Raw genomic sequence first — 11539 nt, 5'->3', positions numbered from 1 at the left:
GTGATTAGGATTGCAGCTCTAGTCTGATAATGAGGGACTTTACCATTCAATCCTCTCTTGGGGCCACTTGCAATTAGCCACAAGAAGGGTCAATAATTAACCTGTCAGCCAGAACAACATGTCAGAGAAAAGGAAACAGAAGAGCCTCATTTCCCTGTCTCACCCCAAATGATTTGCTCTCTCCAAGAGAAACGATCTGGTCTCAGGTCTTGCCACACGAAACTTTGTTATTAGCCGACATTATCAGAAAAGTTCTACTTGACCTAGAGGTACATTTTATTTGAATGGAAATAACATCTTTGCAATTTCATTAGATGTAATTTTGCAAGAGAAGGCTGGGAACTAGTTCTCATAGCAGTGGCAAAAGAGAGTTGGCTCAATTATGGGTTGAAGTCATATTTGCTTAATTCCATGATGCAGGCCTGAGTGCAAGAGAAAAATGGCACATTTCAGGGGCATGATTACATGTTTGAAAATGTGTGGGAGTTGGGGATGGTTTACCAATGGTGACAGACGACAGTGCTCTTTCCTTGCAGAAAACATCCCATCTCTGTGGGCAGTAGTGGCAGGAACAGCAGTGGTTCCTTCGCACCTCTAGCAGAGTGCAGCTAGTGACATGCAAAGGACCAGTGGGTCTTAGGTGCACACACACACCTGTGTCAAAGAGACAGCCAAGCGGTTCAATGGGGAGCACCTGCTTGGTACATGGAAGGTTCCAGCTTTAGTTCCTGCCAGCTCCACACAGGGTTGGGAAAATCCTTATTGGAATCAGTGCCAGGCAGGGCCTGCTCCGGGTTTCAAGGGGCCTTTGGCAAGTTGCCCCACCCCCACAGGCCCTCTCCTATCTGGGTGGGACTCAAGAGAGTTATTTTGCCAGCACCACACGGAGGTTGGCACAGAGGTGGTCTCAGGAATCAGCAGGTTGGCAGGAGAAGTGAGCAATCAGATACCTGTCCTGGGTGCTGACTGGCACAGCAGTTCTTGGGTAGCAGTGGGAATGGGAGTGCTTGACACAGCTCCAATGGATCTCAGAGCAAATGGTGGCAGCAGCAAGAGTGGATGATGGCAATGACCAGAAGGGGCTTGTTACTCTTTATTTTATAACAAAAAGCCCCAGAGAGAAGCATAGAGACTTTTATGGGTTAAGCCCATCAAAGACCTTCCTTCTGTGTCTCAATAGCCTTTGCTGGTCCCTTGAGTTGAGTGTCCCTCTTGTTCTGGAGCCTGAAGAGGGTGTGGGACAGGTTCCTCTGGTTGCTCTGATGGCCTGCGCCTCAACTGCCATTCAACATCTCAATTCAGTTTATAATGAGGCTGGAGAGGGAAGCTGAGGTGTTAGGCCCCTCCAGTGTGCCATCAGGAAGCTCCCAGGATGCTTTTGGCAAGAGTTATCCAAAGCCAACTATCGAGTTGATGGTGGGAGTTGCTCTGATGAACCAAAGCTCAGCATTTTTTTTTGTAAGGCCTGTGGGAACTGTGATGGCTTCCCTGCTTTCAGTCCAATTCAAACTTCAAAACAGGACTGGCCTGGGTCATGCTCACCTGAGTGAACTCTGCACCATGTACACATGTATTAGAACCTCATTTCTCAAATTGTGAGTCGGAACCCAGCAGGTGGGCCATGAGTCAATTTCAGGTGGGTTGCATAGCACCTAGCTCAGCCACTGTTGGAAAGACATAGCGGAAAATACAGGGTGCGGAGCTGTAGGGGAGGGCGGGCTCCTGGTGGGATAGAGGCATGGTGCTTTGTTGCAAAGAGGTGGGAAGCTGGGATGCTGGAAAGGGGGAAGGGCTGTGTGGATGGGGAAGGATCCAGGCTTCATTCAACTTTAACTTCCAAGCTGGAATGTTTGACTTCTGAGCTATGCAAAATAACAGTAAGTACACTGTGTGATGGAACCTTTGGCTGATCATGGCTTAGGTTTGAAGCCTAAATTGATGATGTCACTTTTGACCATGACATCACTTCTAGGTAAACGACAACACTTCCAGTGGGTCCCAACAGATCGTCATTCTAAAAAGTGGGTCCCAGTACTAAAAAGTTTGAGAACCACTGTATCAGAACAAAGTGTCAAGCAAGCAATGTTGTCTCAGGAGTTGGCAGTGGGCCCTGCAGAGGATGCAGGGCCCCAGGGAAGCTGCCTCATGATACAGACCCCGGAGTCCTATCTTGATTACAGATAAGACCTTTCTAGCCCCTGCTGGATGTAAATGCCTGCTTGCAGCTCACCATTTCATCCTGGCCTGGTCAAATTGTTGATGTCAAACAAACCCCCTATTCAGCCTTTTTTCCTGCACTCCCATTGCCTTGTGTGTCTTTTCTGTTTCATTTATAAACTTGAAGGCAGGGCTTGGTTCTTGGTTTCATGTATGGGCAGTGCTTTCACCACCACTATACTGAAATGCTGACTGATCCTAGAAGACAAATAGAAGCATTTGTCTGGAAACACTCCTATGTGCGCACACAGGGGAAAAGCTGGCATCTTTTCCAACTCTCCGTCTGTCTGTATCATTTTTAATATCAGAATGACCCAAGAGGGATGGAAAGGAAGTCAGACTGAGCCTCTGCCGAAAATCTGTACACCATCTGGGCCTCCATCAAATCCTTGTCTGTGATTTTCCATACAGTGGAAAAACCAACCATACCTTATCACTGTGCTGCTGCCAAGCTCTCTGAGACCTGCAAATTAGCCTTAATGCCATATTGATTTGAATGTTCCATTTCACACACGATGCACCTGGAAGCCTTCTGCTAGTCAGAGCCTGGCCACAACAGATGAGGGCTCACGTGGAACTCAAGGTGAGTCAGACCCATGTCCTTAAAAATGCTCTGTCTGGAGCATTTCTAAGTTCTAGCCAGTAAGTAATTAGTCCCCATTTTCCACGTCACATTAATAATCATTGAGAAGTGTAAAAATCTGCATCTGAAGTCCCTGCTCATATTACAAATGAAAATCAGCTCTGAGACTGAAGTCCTTTTTGGCATTGTTGCTTCCACCACTCAGGATTTTACCGATGCAACCAGAAAAATCATATTGTTGGGTAACAAGAATTCTGAAAAGTGAACCGTCCATATTTTGTCAGTATCTATACATCATGATGTGCCAGTTTCTGCTAGGTGGACCCATAATGCACCTATCTTCACCCCAAGTGCATCAGATCCCCCCCAAAACAGTCCCCCAGCCTGCACAGCACATTTGACCAGGTCCTATGAGCTTCCTGACTTGAAGTCAGCGTTGTTAATGACACAAAAAGAGGTACCCCAACCATAGCTGTCCTCACCAACTCCATGGCCAATTTAAATCAAGGCGTCCCTGTTAATGAAGCAACTGGCCTCTAGAGCAGGGTTTCTCAACCAGTGATCCACATAGCACCAGTGGTATGCAAAGTGATGGCCAGTGGTACGTATGGCACCTATGGGCACTCACCCCCTGGCAGCAAGACTGGTATACGACAAACAGTGGTAGGAGGCTCAGCTTGGCAGGCAGAGCCCCAGCACACATTTTTCAAAAATGCCATTCCACCACCCTGAGCCCTTTACTGCTGTTTTTTGCACCATGTCTAGCCTTCCAATCTGGAAGGAACTGACGATGATGTAATCACCAGTTACTTCTGGTGGTCTTTATTTGGACCATGCAAAGTGGTACATCGAGGGACAAAGTTTGAGAAATGCTGCTCTATGGCTTGTCATGAGCTACATGCTGTACCCTTCAGATACTGTACCTGTTCTATATGGTGCAAAACAAAAGCAGCACCTATTGAGAGCCAAGGGTGACCAATGAAGGACCTTGAGGCCACAAAAGAAGGTTCCTGGATGAGCTTATCCCACAGAGGACCCCCTAGGAGTCTATGGGGCGGGAAAGTATAAAATTAAATAAAGGGTTATTGAGTTAAAAGTCAAGGTCAATTAAAAATGAGTGCTGCCTTGATGTTTTGCCCGCTGTCACAGGATGGGTCTTAAACAGACTCCCCTAACTACCACTCCAGCTGCTCAAGGTGAGCATGTCCTGGGTGAGTGCACCCCTTTGAGCAGATGCGAGAGACCAGTTCTCCCACTGCAAGGAAGGGAAGTGACTTCACGGCCCACTGAGGGGCTCACCCCTTGCCTATAGCCCTTGGTTCAGGCAACAGAACCGTAACTCAGCCACGACCTTGTGAAGTGGCCAGAATCCTGGAAACCTTCCTTCCTTCTTTCTTACTCTCCCCCGCCTTCCTGTTACCATTAAATCCCTGGGTTTTTAAAGTCATTTAGGGCATTTTAGGGCACAATCCTAACCCCTTATGACAGTGCTTTCCAGCACTGACATAAGGGCAGTGCAGCTCTGAGGAACGTGAACCAACATCCCCTTACTTTGAGGAGGCCTCCGTGAGTGACACCCAACTGCAGGATGCAGCACATGTCCCACTGGCACTGCTATGCCAGTGCTGGAAAGCACTGACATAAGGGGTTAGGACTGCGCCCTTAGCTGGTAAGGAAATTATATATACAACAGTAGGACTTTTCAGTCATTGCGGGCAGCACATATTATTTAATCTGCAACATGGAGTGAGTTAACAGTCTGCACCCCCTGCCACTTTGCTCTTTCTGTGTATTTTATCTCACCTTAATGGGGACAGTTAGGGTGACCAGGTGCCAAAGAGGCTGAAGCTTTGGTATCTTTTAGAGGTGCCAAAGAGGGAAACATATTCCAATTCTAGGTAGATTCTTTTCAGGTATACGTTTGAATTTGCTTTTTCCCCATGCACAAAAGCAACTTTCTATATATGCTTCAAGACATTGAACCCATGGCCAATCTTTCTTCTAAAGCAGGGGTCTCCAAACCCCAGCCCGGGGGATAGATGCGGCCTGCAGCAAGCCTCTTTCCGTCCCGCGGCCAAGCTCTTGTCCCTTAAAAGCCTCTGGCCCACTCAACTGAACATGACCAGAACTGTGCTCTGATTGTGTTTGGAGGGTGTTCTGAGGGCCAGAGAGGTTGAATGAATGAGATCATTCATTCATTTATTCACTCATCTAAGTTCCATCTCTAACTTATTTATTTAAATTTTATATTTAAATTTTTTTTTTTCTGGCCCGCAACACCATGCCAGATACGGCCCTCTGGCCAAAAAGTTTGGAGACCCCTGCTCTAAAGGGTCCACACCAATGCACGCACCCTTCTTCTGGTGCATGGCGTTGCAACTTTGTTGTGATATTGTCCCTGGACGTTTGGCAATTAGGTCATGTATCATTGCCTAACTTCTGGTTGCCAAGTCTTGTGCTCTGCAGAGTTCAGCTTGGTGAGCACAACCACGCTTACTCCCCATGCTTTAGGCTGCCACTCTGTGTAAATACGTCTGGGAGTAAGTTCACTGCCAGCACCCAGGCTAAGGAGACAAAGCAGATGGAAGTCATCTGGGAAAAACTACCCCTCACAGGAGAACACAGAACCCCAGGGGTTTGTATTTAAAAGCAAATCACAGCAAAACCCACAAGTAATCAGACATGACATGGTTGGTTGGCAACCTTCAGTCTCGAAAGACTATGGTATAAGCCTACAGTACCCAGTATTCCCAAGCAGTCTCCCATCCAAGTACTAACCAGGCCTGATCCTGCTTAGCTTCCAAGATCAGGTATCTGCTGAGTCACAGTTGCTACTTAATCACACAGTTATCTGTACTTATGATAACAAAGTACACAAAACCCCAGCCCTTAAAGTTTTCAGGTTGGCTTGTTGTGAAAAGAGCAAATAAAACAAAATTAATATATTTACCTAGAAAAACGGTTGTCCTAGGAATCCTAGTCTCTGTACTTACTGGAGATGAAGGGCCCAATCCTATCCAATTCTTCAGCACTGGTGTAGCCACAATGCAGCCCCGAGGTAAGGGGACAAATATTCCCCATACCTTGAGGAGGCCTCTGTGACTGCCTCCCCACCACAGGATGCAGAGTATGCCCCATTGGCACAGCTGCCCCAGCACTGGAAAACTGGATAGGATTGGGCCCTAAGTGGGTGTGTCTTCTGCAAACTATCATTCGATTTCATGCCAGACCTGGCAAAACAAACAAAAACAAACAAGCAACACAAGCATTCATGTGTAAGTTTGATGATATCATGAGGTTACCTGATTGGAGGAATGGAACACCACTGGTTGCTCCATCCTACTGGTTACCTTGACTGGTATGCCAAGTATGGTGCATGCCAGTCTCAGTAGAAGGCTTAGCTGCTCCAGACATAGGGGTGAACCAAATCCACCTCCAACATTTGGAGGTCTGGGAATGACATTTTCAACAAAGGGCAAAGGCTGCAGCAGGAGGACGTCCAGGCAACTTTTATTGCAGAATCACGACAAGCTCCTGGGTGATTTGAGGTGTCAGGAGTCTTGCTGCAGCTTCATTTTGGGCTCTGGGGGAATGGGTCATGGCTGGCCAACAGCTGCAGTACTGAACAGATATTTCATGGGGGGGGGGTGAGGGGGGCACAAGTCCAGAACATGAATTGCTGCTTTGTTTTTATATTCGTGAGCAGAATCAAGAGCAAATGAATCTCTCTGCTTGTTAAATGGACCATTACCATTGTCCAAGCTGAGATTTGCTAATGTCAGGGAACAAAGGTGGAGGCATTTGCTGGGAATTTAAGCAGGCTGAAAACTATTTGGGGCAAAGGAGAAGCCCAGAACTGGCCATAATTGCCAATTTCAAAGAAAAGCAACCTTTAAAAAACCAGGTTTTTGCTTCCAAAAGAAAAGAGTTTTGCTCTTTTTTGCCTACAAGTTTAACCTTCACATCTGTTCCAATGGAAGCTCTGATGGTCAGAGGTCTAAATTATCACTAGCAGTGCAGCACTCCTTGTGGGTGGGTGGTTGCCGTTCCCAGAATGCGTCTCTGAACGAGAATACATCATCACATTGCATTGCTTCACAAGGTATTTTGGTTGGGGGAGAACAGTGACCACAAGCTGGCAAGCCACAAATGGCAGCAGTGGAAAAATGCACATGTGGGTGCCTTTCCTTTGACTCAGGGTTGGCCCCAGTGGTGTCGCTGGGGGTGTGGGGTGTGGGCCGTACCAGGTGACTCGCACAGGGGGGTGCCACTACTACTAGCCAAAAATTTTTAAATCTTGGTGTGTTTTTTTCTAATAATATCATCATGTTTAAAATTGATGTGTACTTTCATGCAGAATGCCAACTTTGTCTGCCAACTTGCCTCCCCTGCTACTCTTTCTCCTCCCACTCTCTGGGTTGGAAAAGGAAGAGGGGAACAGAGGAAATGGGGAGAGGAGGGTTGCGCTAAACATTCTTGAGTGGAAGGAGCTGACACATCATTGGGCCAGCATGTAGCCTTGCTTCCACCGTCACCTGCTCCAAATTCAGCCAGAGGTTTGGCCCATCAAACACTTAGTCCTTCTCTTCCACTGACCTGCAAAAGACTCCTGCCCTCTAAACCACTTCCTGGAGAAGAATGACCCCTGAGAAGATGGACGCAACCAACAATGGAACAGGCAGGAAGTTCCCAGATTGCCGTAGTCATGCCTCCCTTAAAGCTTTTATTAAATTACCATGGAACATATTGTCCTTGTCAAAACAGAACAATTTCCCTAGATTAAAAAAAGCCCCCCTTCCTGTGAAGTCACAGCATGCTGTCTCTCTGTGTTCCATCATCTTCATTAGCTTCAAGGACTTTCTGCATACCCCATTGCTTTCTGGGTAGGTGAGCTCAAACAATATGCCTTTTTCCGCTGTGAACAGCCCTGACAAGCAATGACGTTTGGGGATGGATGAATAGGCCCGGCAGATGGTGGCCTTCCACGGGAGAAGAAAAGAGAATGGCGCTTCTTCATGGTTGAAATGTTTGAAAGAGTTTTGGGAGAGAGGCAAGTTGAATGGAGAATTGAAAGAGGTGGCCTTTCTTGTTCAGAGGGAAGATGAAAAGAGCAGAAACAGTCATAATTAAGAAACAAGACCTTTAATTGCCCAGCTAAGTGTTCATGGAATTCCTTGCTGGGATCAGTCCACCATCAGTGGCCTTTAAAGTAATGTTTGAACTAAGTACAAAGGTGTGTTTGAAGAAAGTATGCACCAAACCCACTAGTTCTGAAACTTTCTGCATTGGTTTAATGACTTGTTTCAGAGTCAAACGATGCATCATGCAATGGCTTAATGCTGGCATGCTTTTGTTTTTACTTTTGAAATAGTAGCTGAAGTGTAGAGGGATCAGGATTAGGGCCACGGAACAATGGAAGGGGCTTTTCACCTCTTTCCCCCGGTCAGGGAATCCTGACCAGGATTATCCAATAGCTGCTACTTAAAGAATGAAAATGATGGCCTTAAGCATGTCCTTAATGTGGATTTTGGATGCTCCAGAGAGGTTCAAGGCAGGGAGAAACCACAAGGGCATAAGAAGAGCCCCTCTGGATAAGGCCAGAGGCCCATCTAGTCCAGCTTCCTGTATCTCACAGTGGCCCACCAAATGCTTCAAGAAAAGACAACAACCTGCATCCCTTCCCTTGCATCTGGCAATCTGAGGTATCCTACCTCTAAAACCAGGAGCTTTCACATATCTACCATGACTTATAAGCCGTAGTGAACTTTTCCTTCAGAAATTTGTCCAATTCCCTCTTAAAGGCATCTAGGCAAGATGCCATCACTACTTCCTGTGGCAAGGAGTTCCACAGACTAATTACATGCTGGGTAAATAAATATTTTCTTTTGTCTGTCCTAACTCTCCCAACACTCAATTTTAGAACCATGCTTCAAACAGTGGTGTCACTAGGGTTTGCATCATCCAGTGTGGGAGGCCAGCATGTCACCCCCATGATCAACCTCTTCCCATGCAGTGAGCAAGGCAATGACCTGGGCAGTGGGCATGGTGATGTACCATTGCCCCGCCACACTGGTTTTTTAGCTATACCTTTTCAACATGGTTGATATTTCAATGTGGTTTTTTTATTACATTCTGCTGTAAATTATGCATCGAATGGTATATAACATGATTTATTCATATCAATTTGCGATATTAGTGATTTTGGTGACACCCTGAGGGTGTCACCTTACTAACACCTTATTGGTTCCATGCTGTCCCATAATAACATCTCATTGGCTCTTCAAACAATCAGTCTCATTGGTCTGTTTTGAATTAAGGGAATGTACTTTTCTTGTAACATAAGATAGCTGCATTTTTATTGCTGGTTTTTTGGCCATAACTTTTGATAGAATGCAGATATTTCACTCTGGCTTTTTTCATTGCATTCTACAGTAAATTACACATCGAATGATATATAACATGATGGTATTATTCCTAAAAACAGCCATTTTAGCAATTTTGGTCACTAGTGCATATCATCTCCCCGTGTGCATCACCTGGTGCAGCCCTGCACCCCTCTCACCCCCCTAGTGACACCACTGGCTTCACAAATGTTCTCCCTGCCACACTGTTAGGGAACATTCTGCTAACTGCATTTGGGAAGTTCACATTTCCCATCACTGAAGGGAACAGGACAGGCCCTACTGGTGCAGACCTGTGTGTGCATCACAGAGATGTGACTTAAGCTCAGGAAGAGCAGAATGCAAATCACAGTTTCTTTTAATTTTTTTTTATTTTTAAAATGCTACTCCCAATAAATGAGGTAGTAGATTTTCAGAAGATGGTTAGCTAAATTAAATACAAGTACTTACAAAAAAAACCCAAAAAACCATGGGTGGCAAGTATGCCACCTTGGTAGAGGCAAAAAACTTTTCTTTTTCCACACACAAAAGGCATGCCTCTTTCAAGCAACTTATGTAAAAATTGTCTATAAAAGTTGTTGGGTTTTTTGGTCCTTTGGAACACTTTTTAAATCCTATGCAAATTTCTATGACTTCACTTTCTGCCTGGAGGATAGACCCCAGATCCTGGATTATGTCACCAATTGCCAGGGACCAGAAAAGTCTACAAATCAAGAGACAGTCTCCTTTACAGTGATGTAACTGGGGAGGGCAATGGTGGCAAATGCCTCAGGTGCCAGGCTTGGGGGAGTGGCGCTGTGACCTGCTCGCACTCGCACTCCTGCAGCTACTGTCAACGTGGTTCTGGACTGCATCTGAGGGCTGCCCTCTTCTCTCCTTGAAAGAAGGGGAAGGAGAAGAGGGCAGGCCTCAGAATTGCCAGGTAGCCAGCCGGAAACGGCGCTCACCTTCTCCGATTTTGGAGGAGGTGGGTGCTGCTTCTAGCTCCGATTGAGTCTTCCGCACCGCTGTTAGTGGTGGGAAAGGCCCTCTCAGAGCTTTTCTGCACCACTAGAAGCAGTGCCCAGGAGGCAAGTACTGCCTCTAGTGGCCGCTTCCAGCAAGTGGGTACCACTCCATTGCTGCTCCTGGAAAGAAGAAACTCGCCTCCTGGACAACGCTTCTAGCAGCATGAAAGAGTCTGATGGAGCCTTTAGTGCTGCTAGCAGCGGTGTGAACGGCTCAATTGGAGCCTGGGCCACCTCCTTCCTCCCCCATTTCTTTAAATGGGCAGCAGTTTGGGGGGAGGCAGATGGGAGGCTGCCCCTGGCTTGAAAAGCTCCAGGACCGCCACTGCTTCTTTAGGTTGGCAGTTTTACCATAGGCCACCCCTAAACCCGTTTGGCTTTCCTCCTGCCTCTGCTGTCTGGAAGGAATAACTGGGGACTATGTCATCAGCTGCCAGGAACCAGAATATCTGTCATACACACTTCTCATTACTTCCTGTGATCATTATACATTTGTGAGCATTTTAACTGAAAGTTGCCTTGAGAGCCATTTTTGACTCAATCGTGGGGCATAAAAGCAAATAAATCACAGATTTCAGCGAATCAATCAAACGCACCGGCTGCCCTCTTTGTTATTACTGAACACAGAGCCCGAGGAGCCTGTGAAACCGACACTGACTTCACTTCCCACTCGTCCAAAGCAGAGACCAGAGGAGCTCCTCCTCTGGATGAGGAAATAAAGTCTTCTAAACGCAGCCAATAAAACGTCCAGCATCAGAATCGAAAAGCCATTCGATCAGCGGTAATGAGCTGAAGGCAAACTGAGTGTGCATTAAGAATGTGGCAATTTGCTTCTCCTCTCGGCTAGAAGAAGCCGCTAATGAATGGCCTAATAAGTGGGATTTTAAAACAGTCAATTATTCTCTTCAGATGCTAATTTTTGTCACTTCTGAATTTTCCTTTTTTCCCCCCTTCAGCTTGCAGGAGCAGATGCACTTCTTAGAATCATCTGCTCCTTGACACCTGTTCCACCAGCATGCCTATGCAGGAGCATAGCTATGGGGGAGAGTGCAGGAAGTATTGCAGCTGCCATATTGCAACGCAGTTGCTGTCACTGCCCACAATTGCTCCAGTGGCGAGTGGGAGGGCACCTGCAATACTTACACAGCACGCTTTGGCACCTGCAATACTTACTGCATCCCCCCGTAGTAATGCTTACCTCTGCCCAGCTGCTGTACTCTCCCTGGCCTTAACCCAGACTCCCTGAAGCCCTTTCTCAAGGCTGAACAAGACAGGAAGTCCATGATTGCATCCCCCCTACCTCTGCTTTCTAAAATCTTAGAAACATGGGG

The sequence above is a fragment of the Tiliqua scincoides genome, chromosome 4 (genome assembly GCF_035046505.1).
Source record: "Tiliqua scincoides isolate rTilSci1 chromosome 4, rTilSci1.hap2, whole genome shotgun sequence".
Classification (NCBI taxonomy): domain Eukaryota; kingdom Metazoa; phylum Chordata; class Lepidosauria; order Squamata; family Scincidae; genus Tiliqua; species Tiliqua scincoides.
Note: the sequence above shows the minus strand (reverse complement) of the source record.